Source organism: Patagioenas fasciata, chromosome 3 (genome assembly GCF_037038585.1).
Source record: "Patagioenas fasciata isolate bPatFas1 chromosome 3, bPatFas1.hap1, whole genome shotgun sequence".
Lineage (NCBI taxonomy): Eukaryota > Metazoa > Chordata > Aves > Columbiformes > Columbidae > Patagioenas > Patagioenas fasciata.
Window position 1 is genome coordinate 24,779,153 of NC_092522.1, and position 11,903 is coordinate 24,791,055.

The 11,903-nt window shown below is 41.9% G+C and overlaps 1 protein-coding gene across 1 annotated transcript in view; it reads right to left on the reverse strand.

Annotated features, from left to right (window-relative positions):
- DISP1 (dispatched RND transporter family member 1) overlaps positions 1-11,053 on the reverse strand; it is an 88,908-nt gene extending 77,855 nt beyond the window's left edge. Inside the window, exon 1 of the mRNA XM_065835311.2 lies at positions 10,908-11,053. The gene's annotated coding sequence lies outside the window, so the exon portion shown is untranslated. The remainder of the gene's footprint in view (positions 1-10,907) is intronic.
- Positions 11,054-11,903: the final 850 nt, after the last annotated feature.

Sequence of the window (11,903 nt, forward strand, 5' to 3'; positions counted from 1 at the left end):
TACACCATCTTTGTTGGAGTTAAGCACATTAACAGTGGTTTTCTCATCCGAGTGGCTAGAGTGAAAAATGCTCTCCTTGTTTATACCTCACCTGAAACCAACGCTTCCTTCTCTCTGTATTCTTCTTTAAGTAAAACAGTTCTAAATCTTTCTGTGGATAAAATAATTACATTTTCAATACTTTGTTCTCTTTACTTTCCTCTATACTCTCTCAAAATACTCTAGTTTTTCTGATGGGAAATATCTAATCCTAGAATGAGGACTGTGACATGATTCAGATGAAGTTATCCTCCTTATGCAACACAGTACATCTGACTTGTTTGCAACATCAGTGTAGAATCACATCCAGTTTAACTGCAATATTCCCATATCCTTTACACAAAACTCATTCTAATTCCCTATTGTCTATCTGCAAAGAGACGACCAGTAAATGAAGGATCTTGAGTCTTGTCCTTATCTAAAAAGCATATTCTTCCCCAGACTGCTTCTCCACTTGCTTCAAATAATTCTGACCACCTTTTCAAACACACTTGCTGCAATTCCTGGCTTGGTACCATCTGCTGCTAATATTGCATAGCCTTAATGTTTCACTTAAGTTGAAATTAGTGACAGAACCCTGCAGACACCATTCAGTCTAGACATCCTCTGGTCTGACAGTGATCTATGAAACTATTTAAGGTTTTTCACGAACTTTACGGTATTAAGAGAAACATTTCCTCGCTTTTCATATGGACAAAATAACCAGAATAGCTGATTAAACTAAGAACATATTTGTTCCCCCCCAAGCAAGACTGGATACAGTTTCATGAAAGGAGATTTGACTGTTTGCGAATTTTGAGCAAATCCATTTATGTTTATTTAACACCTTTGTACTATTCCCTTGAAGAGCTTAGAAAACAGTTTACATTTGTTGTAATGTTTTCACAAGTGGTCTCCAGTTCTCTAGTGGTTCTTTTCTACCTGCCCCTCTCAGATACAAGTACCAGCTGGGCTTCTCCCTCTCTTTAAAGAGCTTTATCTGTCAACATGCAAACTGATAATGGTTCTGAGACCAGAAACCAGGTGAAGCAAAATAACCTTGTTTGAAGTTCACCTGATTTTCAAATTAGCAATTTTATAAGTGTTCTTCATTATTTTCCTTATCAAAGAAAGTTCCTATTCTTCTTTTTCTGGGGTCAGGTATATACGCAGCTTATCCTGCGATAAAAATAAATCTGAAGCAACCAGTGCACTAATAAATAGAGCTTTCTCAGCATCATGTTACATTTCTCTACTCAGTAGCAGGCCAACCCCTTATTCTTCTTATCACCATATAAACTGTTCTAGAAGTACACTATCTTAATTGTAGTATGCATAAGAGGATGCCCTTAGTACTAAGCATGCCTGAACAGATACAGAAGAGCCCTGTAAAAAAACCTCCATAGAGACACAAACACACTAATGTAAACAGCTTGTTGTACAGTATTATGCCTTTATGTCATGCATTTCTATTATGTAACTATATTTACCTTTTAAACTTTTTTCCAAAACTGTTTAACATAGCTTAGTTTCAGCATCAGAACTCACAGCTAATGTGCTCTTCACCAAATTTACAGGACTTTCATTAAAGTATGAAACCAGAAATTCTAAATATTTTCCTGAAAACAGGTTAATCCATATCTTTTCCAAAGTGGTTGTGAGCAATTGATTTCTTGGAACTTTTTTATTAGTTATCTGCATCCTAATTTAATGAACACCCAGCAGCATCTCACATTCAAGTTATCAATAGTCCAATTTGGTTAACTGGGAAAACAAAGGCTTACATTACAGATGGAAGCAATCTAACTGATCACGAAATACCTCATTAGTGCTAAATGAAGTCTCACATCTGACCACATGAGGAGCTCATACAACTTGCTAACCAGAAAGTTAACATCAGCCCGTACTTTCCTGCTAGCCTGGCAAATGGAATAGTCTTATGCCATGAAGCCATAGGCAGAAAGCAATACCTCATTACTGGGCTTGCATGCTGTAGTGGGAAGTTCCAATTCACATTTCCCAACAAGTGCTGTCACCCCAACCTACAACACTACCCACAGTAAGAGCACAGCTGCTGAACACAGCAGCCACATCCATGACTGAAACGATATTGTTAATTATAGACAGACTCTCAGGAAGCTAGTCTATACAAGTCTAAGTTCACTGAAAGAAGATAATGATGAGAAAGAAAAATTTAAGTAGCACAACAAAATTGCTGCCATCAGTTCCCATCAGCCCCACCTGCATGCAATAACCACATGTGCTTGGTTTTGCCCATGTTTTATTACACTAAATAGTAAATTATGGAAAACTACCCAGAAGCAGCTCACACATAATAGATAACTACATCTCACTAAGAACTACCAAAATATCTACATTGTTCAATCTTTTTGCTAACTCTATTTCTGTTTTCTACTCAGCCTCAGTCATTCTGCTTAGAGCTGTAATACAATGAAGAAAATTAATAACAGAAATACGAAAGCAAGTTTCTAGTAAAGGCAAACAAGATACCATAGAACATCCTGTTAACAACATGGACAAAAGAGCTGGTGTTAAGCCTTGAAGAACGAAGTAGTATAATCGTTTTGGGATACCATTCAGATCCACTATTACCTCTTTACTACATTTTACCTTGGAACCTCTGACACAAAAAGCAGTGACCACCAGACCCTCCCCTGAAACAGAGAAGGCAACACTGAAAAGCAGGGTAGGCAAGAGTGAGCTCTGTTAATCACTGCTGGACCTCAAAAGTAGAAAGAAGCTTCAATGTCTCACAAACCAATTATTTCAGCTTCAGTTTGTGCATTTTACCAATTCAGCAGTGTAAGTTCCAAATGCAGCAAGGAACTCTGAACAGTGTATTCAAATCCCTTTGGGGCTTACAGGAAAAGACGCCAATTTAAGAAACAAAAAAGTGTCTGGCACAAACAGATGGTAGTTTCTCCTGCCTATATAGTAAAAGAAGACTAGAAATTCATACATTTCTGAAAGCCAAAAACCTCTTTATTGTAGATGTTATTGGGAAAGCCATGAAAAAGTTAGAGCTTCGCAAAGTAACAGATTTTTTAAATCTAAGAAGGGAGGGATAAGCTCTCTCTCTCCCCCTGCCCCAGTCCATCTATCATCACACATCAGTGATCAAAATCTATTTTTAAAAAAAATTTAAAACCTCTCAATTTCCTCAGAAAGCAGTTTGGTTTGTAGATCTCAATCATATCCAAGGCATTAACAAACAGCCACGTGACTCTCTTGTGGAAAGGCCATGGAAAAAAAAGTTATAATCTGTCTGGAGTTCGTGTTGGCCAGGCAAATCAATATACTTAGTCATAACTCAACAGCACTACTTACAAAGCAAGTAATTGTTTTCCCACTAATGCCATCTCTACCATTTTTTAACAGAGAACAAATTGCCAAAGGAATGAGTTCACAGCGGATTTTAAACTGACTTTGCTTGACAGCAGATTAAGCAGAGACAACTGTTATATCAATAAACTGTTTAAGTTTTTACACATTAAAAAGCCAGTTACAGTTCACAGACATGCATACCACCACTTTCTTCAGCTGTCTTAATGTATAAACATTATTACACAATGACACATTTACAAATATACTCCAAAACCCTTGACACAAGTATTGGTTTTTCATTTTCTAAATTTCACCAGTAAAGAAAATCCATGATGACTAACTCAGGCCCACAAAATTTCTAGGACTATTCAGGATCTTAGACTTGACTGTCACAGAAGGGAGTTCTAAACCATGTTCATGATCTTACTTTTAGTTTTAATAAAAACTTTGGTCTTAATTCCATTATGCTTTTATAAAGCTATCAGCATGACATACATTTCACATCATTTAACTTCAAAGGGTTAAGATTAAGTTACTGAATTCTTGCGATACCTGCTGTAATTTTTTATGGCATTAAAGAAGCTATCAACAGTAAGTGAGAACATATGTTTAAGACAAGGGTAAAGTTTATTCCAATAGCCAAAAATTCCCTTTGGCTTTATATAATTATTTTGGACAGCATACGTATCAAAGAAAATATTTTAACTTGCATATTCAAACTATGTGGCACAGTACTCCATAATTTTCTAAGCCCAAAGCATTGTAACTGCAGCAATCTTTAATTACTTAGTTCTCAAAATCCCCCTCTTCCTTCCTCCCACACAGAGATATCTCCACATCACCCAGTTTTTAGGTAACTTTGAGAACTGCTGCCCAACAAGGGTGTTTCAATATTAAATTTTTTTGCCTTTAGAAACGGATCCTATCTGCTATATTGCTGAGCATAGCACCTGCTTTCAGCAAACAGAATGGGGAGAAAATTCCAAAGTCTTTTAAGTTCATATCAAGTCAAGAATCATCTCAACTCTATGTCTACAGGTATCAAGCACCCACTGTGTCTTACAATTAATAGGAAAGTGCAAAACTCAGAAGACCACAGAGGAAGACTCGCACACACACACACAAAACCGATGCCACAACCAATCAACAACAACAAAAAAAGACAACACACATCACCTCAAAAACCCCAGCTTTAATTCCAGCTCTACCCCGAAGCACAAGTGTAATCTGAGCTGTATCATTCCACCCACATTCCAGGTAGAATGGATTTTGTGTTTACAAAATGTGTCTTCTCAAATCTCCCTACTGATGCTCCATCCTGTCTATAAATATTTAATCACAGCCAAGCACTTCACAAATGGCAGTTTGAACATCTATCGGTGGCAAGTGCCTCTTCCTTAAGCTAAGACAGAGAAAAATTTTTATGTTACGCACACAAATATGACGTTGGTAAAGAAGCCATAGAGAGATGCGCATTGAAAAAACCGATTTCTTAAGTTAGTCATTTTATGTCTAAAACATTTTTAAAGAATACTCATTACTCAGACAGGCATAACTCGCCAGGAAGATGATGCTGCTGTACTTAAACATTCAAATTTGAAAGAGTGCTCATCAATACTCTCTCGAAACCCTCAGGAAAACAGCAAAGGCAATCCTTTTGAAAAAACAAGCCACAAGTGCAATATGAACTGTGGTAATAAAGCTTATTGCCTTTGAGATTGACCAAGCATATCTTATCACATGCATGATGGCAATGGCATAGAGAAATACCAGGAAGTCTAAACCAAGGCTGTTTACAGCCCTTGACCAACCTTGGTTACATAAAGACAGAAGATAAAGAATTAAAGCTTGGGGAGGGGGGGAGGGCAGAGATTCCTGACAATCCAGGAATAACGATAGTTTAATTTCTAAATGCTATTGCCCTGCACAAGGAAGCACTATTGCCAAGCATGCACACTTCACCCAAGAATGTGAGTGTTTTAGGATGAGGAAGGAAACATTTCTTCCTATTAAAGCCAGAGCTATCTCCTTCGCATTTTATCTGCATGTCAAATTCATTCACAAGAAGAGACTATACATATCTTTAGACAGTATCCATCTGCTAATAGTTATGGCTTAGTCATTTTTATTAATTTATGCTACACAGCACAAGAGTTTTGTTGTACTATAGATGGCACAAGAATGGCTTCATCATGCTGCATTCGCCTGTTTCTACAACAACAACACTTGTACATGAAGATACACCGCAAGACCTTCCTTCAGAGATCTGAATACAGAAAATTAACATTATCTTCAGTCATAGGGTGACTATAACAGCAAACCAAAAAGAAAGCTATAACCTCTACCATAAAGATGGAGGGGAGGAATAAGAAGGAAGGAAAGGAGGAAAAGGGAGGGCAGAAAGCTTGTTTCACTCACAGTTTTCCCAGAGAAGAGAAGGCTGAGGGGGGATCTCATCAATGTTTATAAATACCTCAAGGGTGGGTGTCAAGAGGACGGGACCAGACTCCTTTTAGTGGTGCCCAACGACAGAATGAGAGGCAACGGGCACAGACTGAAGCAAAGGAGGTTCCATCTGAATATGAGGAGAAACTTCTCTACCCTCATGGTGCCAGAGCCCTGGAATAGGCTGCCCAGAGAGGTTGTGGAGTCTCCTTCTCTGGAGACATTCAAAACCCACCTGGACACATTCCTGTGTGATCTGCTCTGGGTGAACCTGCTTTAGCAGATGGGTTGGACTAGATGATCTGCAGAGGTCCCTTCCAACCCCAACCAGTCTATGGGTCTGTAAACTGAGCACACTGTGACCACTACTCCAAGCTGTGCACCACCAAGGACAGCATGGCACTCCACCACATCCCTCTTGCGGGTATCTGTACAGCTCCTCTCATTTTGAGCCACATGCCTTAAGCTGTCCCCATACTACAAGTCCCTCACCTCAGCACTCAGGTTTCCACTCGCAAGGGCAAAGCTCCACATGCCCTTATTCTCACCTCCACCCACACAGTCAGAGACAATGACCTTACAGTCACTGATTCTTCTTCTTGTGCCTGTCACACCTTTTGGAAATAGCTAGCATTGATTTCAAGTGGCATTTTCCTGCCTCTATACTAACCAGTTCCTTCCTCTGTCTCTCCTCAATGCCGCCTTCTCTCCCCAGAAAACTTCATTCTTGTGAGGTCTATGCTGCCCTACATCACTATGACCAACCTTTAGTCTTCTGTGATCCCTGGTTTCACCCCACTCCGCTTCCCAACACCATTTTCCTTGGTTTTCTTTGCCCCATTCACCTGGCCTGATTGCTTCCACTTTTAGACCTTTTCCTTCCCAGTTCACCATCTGATATCAGTTCTCCTTCCCCACAACTCTCCCAGTCAGATTTATTTCCGTTAATATTGCATGCTGGAGAATCTCCTGTGGAGCAATTTAAACTGCTATTAACAAGCAGGGAGTAAAGGTCAGCTTAAAAAAAAAACAAAACAAAACAAACAAAAAAAACCCAAACCACAAAACACACATACAAAAAAACAGACCACAACAACCACACCTTTCACTTTTATAAAATTGCTTCATGCACAGCTCAGGGCTCCCCAACTAAAGAATCCTCTGTTATTCTTGCTTTCACCAACTCAGCTGGACTGTGCTCCTTGACACCCAGAATGTTTCTCAAAAGCTCTCGACTTGTTGGATTTGGTGTTCCAAAAATTACGTGAGAGATAAAACTCCCACTTTGACTACTGCAAGCCTCAAAAATCAGAATTCAGACGGAAATTTCGTGTGGCTGTTCTATTAGTGTCATGACACATGCAACAACAGCATTAGTGTATTACACCTCAAGAAGAGATCCCCTTAAAAAAGTAAGTGACTGTAACAGGGGTCTCATTTCTACTAAGCCTTAGCAAGTATTTTGTCTATCACAAAACATTGATCTGTTAGTAATTATTTGTATTTAAAAACTTCAGTGCCAAACAAGTAGTAGTTACAAATTTTTACCATTTTAGCATTATGGTCTCACTGCACATATGATTTAGAGGCTAAAATCCACTCTTGCACCCAAGTGAAAGCAACCTGCTTTCTTAAGCCAGAAAATCAACTCCTTTTTTAAATATAAGAACATTTTTACACCTTCTCATAGCATTTAATTTTTGCTGCACTTCACACCAAAGCCCAGCTGACTTTGTAAAAATTGCTCACAGGAAGTCACACTAAACTCAGAAATACCATATGGTCATTGAACAAGAAAATAGCCATGATTATCAATCCAAATTAATGCCATTGATCACCTTAAAGAGAGACAGTTGTAAACTTCCTAATTATCTGAGGTGCTTATTACATATTTCAAAGTTCAAAAGTAATTCTAAACTTCTATCAAAGCTAATAAATCAATCATCTCTGTTAAAGGCTTAGAGGGAAAGTACAACTTGCTGCTCAAATCTATGGTCAACATATGAGAAACATTACTATGAAAGCCATTTGAAAAGCTTCCTCATGGGAAAGGGTAACATTATGAGAGCTAAGTGTTTTCACATGTTCTTTTCACCTTTGTTCTTTTATGGTCTTATTTTTCACCTCTTCTACAGCAAGATTTTTTTGGAGTCTACTAATCTGAATTCCATCTCTTTCTTCTTAAGGCCCCTTGGGACCACTCTCCCCCATCAGTGTCTTTTGTTCCTGCTACAGTAATTCTCTGATCAGCCCAAAATACCTTCACATTGCATTCTCCCACAGTTGGGAATCTGCAATGGTAGCAGATTTGGAAAGGAGTGGGGGAAAAAAAAGAATCACTTGAAGGGAAAAACCCCACTTTTTCAGCAATGTTGTAAGCCTGCCTGCTTTAAAAAAAAAAAAAAAGAACAAGTTTCATCCTGCAGTCGTGCCTCACACATCTCTGGGCAAGAGAAGGCAATCAAACCAAGGCAAAGGTGTTGATCTGTATGCAGGGAAGCCCAGCCACCAACAGCACTCTCTCCCAGGTCAGTGAAGTCGGTCACCGCTGCAGCTTTATTTATTGCATTATGCAACTCGCAAACAACCTTGACCCTGTTCAAAAGCGGGTTAAAAAAAAAGGAAAATCAAACCCTTGCATTTTGTTCCCTACATCCCCAAAGGAGGAAGAAAACAAACAAATAAACAAAAAAAAATCCACAACCACCAAACCCTCCTGAGTTATGCTACAAAGTCTCAAAACTTAATATAGTCTCCCATGTTTTGCACCACTATAGTGGTGGGACCTCAGGTCCCAATTTCAACATCCGTCTGCTTTTAGGTGACGTACGCATTTAAGCTTCTAATATCAAAGTAACTGTGTCCTCAAACAAAGTTATTATATTACTACAGGATATTACTCACTTTGCTGTAAAGGAGGAAAAAAAAATCTTTCTGCAGAATTTTATTTTCCTTTCTATTTAATGACTTTTAAAATATTTTACACTACAATCACGGTGTAGTTCAACCATTCTATTTCTAAACAGAATATTAGTGCCAGAGGCTAATGTGCTTTGTTACTTTAAGCTTAACATTTAGAGATAATTACTTAAGCAAAAAAGCCTCTGGATGTTAGTTTGCCTCTGTAATTTGTATCTCAGTTCACTTGTACGGTCAGCAATCAGCACACTGGCATCCCACTAACTAGTTGTAGTCTCTGGGAACTACTGGAAAACTAAAGAAGCACAGTAATTCATTTTACATTCAGAGTAAAATCTAAATATATGTAAAATAAATATAAGTTGTGAATGTTATAAACACTATAACATACTGTGAGTGTCTATATGCATTATTTGTTACAGTCAACAGCTTCGCAATGACAAACTTAAGAATTTGCCACAAAAGCCTATAAATGCTGATGTTTTAAGTATTTATATTTTCCTAATGCACATTTCCCCATTCCAAAGATGGGTATTTCACTTCAGGCTCCTACCCCTTTGTCCAGTTAAGAAATCCATCTTCTTCCCAGTCCCTGTCTGTTCCAACTGCTTTCATACATCTTTATTCCTCTGCAATTCCACCAGTCGAAACTTTTAAAGCTGAGCACATTTATAAGCCCACTGACAATTTGGACTCCTTACCCTAAGTGTTTGTTACTATTTTACAGGCTTGTCTAAGCCAGTTTTCCTATAACAAGCTACTTGCAATTCTGATCAGACAGTTTTTGTTCATTTAAAATACACATGCTACAGACACACCTTGAGTAACCACAGCTCTTCATCCCTCTCCTGAACTGGGCTGGTTCTCATTTGCTGATATATAACATGAACCATCAACTATCCTGAAAAATCATGTTTTTTCAAACTTATCCAGAGGCTGAGAAAACAGACAAGGTGTCCTATTGCCTTCCTCACAGAAGTGTTTTTAATTTAACTTTTAATATTCTCTCCTCCTCTACCAAAAGGTGAGATGAGCTGTCCTCCAGGCAGGAGGTAACCCATTCGGTAGGCGGGGTACAACAATAGCTAGTTGCAAAAATCTGTTGATGCCATCACTGACAACATGATCACTAGCTACTCACACTGGATCCAGAAGGTGAAGAGGTTTGTGCGCTATTCATTCAATGCACACCTCTGGACGGACCTCCACCTTAATGGTCTCTCCAACGCACCTCCAGCGTTTGCCGCCACCACCACTGGGAGCAATGCTTTAGCAGCTCAGCAGAACACCGGCTGTGCACACAGAAGTCAGGAGCTATCGCACCTCAGTTTCCCAAGACAAAGGGTGTCATATGAGTCCCCTGCCTGTACAGCCTTGGTTCTCCCACCCTGTGCTCCTAACAAACTAGGCGCCTGCAAGCAGCGTATGTCTGAACAAAAGATGAAACGCATACGAAAGGCTGATTGTATTTCAGTCCACAATGAATGAACAAAGTTAGGTGCCTAAACACCTTTTTTAAAAAAAAAAAAAAAAAGAAACAACAAAAAAGTCCTGGGTCCCACTAAAATGAATACAAAAACTCATAAGCAAACTTAAAAAATTAATTCATTTTTACATAACGTTTTAAAACAAGGCTCAGAAGACACGCAAGGGCACGGCTGGCTGCCCAGGGGCTGAGGGGTGCAGACCCCCGCCCAACGGGAGCTCTCCCGCCCCCGCTGAGGAGACGTCGGTACCCGGGGGTGCGGGTACCTGAGGCACTCCCGCCCGCCCAGGGAGTCACTTCCCCCGCTACAGCCGCCAGCGGAGCACGGAGCCACCGTCGCCTCCCCAAAGCGCGTCTGGGGGGAAGCCGCCTCCCGCACGGAGCCGGGGCGCGGGGCCCTGAGGGGCTGGAGGCGGGAGGGGCAGCCGTCCCGGTGGACGAGAAGCGGGAGGGCTGCCCGCCTGCCGCCCCGCCGGGCCCCGCCGCCGCCCGCGCCGCACTGCCGGCTGCCCGCCGGAGCCGGCTGCGGCTGACGCGGCCGGTACCGCCCTCCCCTCGCGGGGACCGCACACCTCAGCGGCGGCGGCGCGGAGAGACCGCCCCGCAGGGCCCGCCCGCCCCGGCGGGCTCCTCTCACATCACGACCGAGGGAGGGCGGGCAGGGAAAGCCGCTGGCCCGCCCGGCGGTGCGTACCTGGCGGCTGCCGGCGGCAGGACCCCGGAGGCTGGTGCCCGTTGTTGCGGCCCGGGTGGCGGCAGGAAGCGAGCAGCCCCCGCGGCGACGGCGTCTCCACCGTGGCGCAGTTACCATGGGACGGACGCCCTCTCCCTCCGGAAGTCACCGCCGGGAGGGCGGGGAAGGGGGCGGGGAGAGGCGCCATCTTGAGCGCGGCGCCTGGCTCGCCGCCATCTTGAGTGTGGCGCGGCCGCAGAGCCCATTCGAGGGCCTGTCCCAGCCCCGTCCTCCCGTTGTGCTGGCAGGGGTTATGTCGGGGAGGTGCTACGAACGAAGGTTTTTTTCAAAACTCTCCTGAGAACGACAGCCTAATGCAGAAAGCTTTTAAAAGAGACCTCAGCAGAGGAAAAGCTGTATCTGCAGTTGAAACAATTCTCTTCAGTGTGAGAAAATTACAACAAAGAAAACAAACAAACAAACACAAGCATAGTGCTACCAGCAGAAAGTCTGTGGTTCTGTTTTGTTTGTTTGTTTTCTGGAGGAATTAAAGAAACTAAACCCAGCTCTCTCAGCAGGCACCCTGTAACCCGCTGTGGTCGCAGAGGGTCCCTCAACTCAGGCTGGGACAAGGAACATGGTGGAAGGGGCAGGAGCAGCAGGGGGACAGGTGCTGTTTGGGGCCACGATAGCTCCTAACCTCATGGAATCATAGAATAATTTTGGTTGGGAGAGACCCTTAAGATCATTGAGTCCAACCATAACATAAATCCAGCACTAAACCAAGTCCCTAAGGATCTCATCTATATGTCCTTTAAACACAGGAATGGTGACTCCAGCACTTCCCTGGGCAGCCTGTTCCAATGCCCGACAACCCTTTCTGTGAAGAAATGCCTCCTAATACCCCATCTAGCTCTGGTCAGAGCTGCCACATAGTTGCCCCAAACAAGCTGCTGTGAATCAAGAAAGCACACAAGAGAAAATGTTCACAATTCCCTTTAAAAAGTGTCTAGAAAA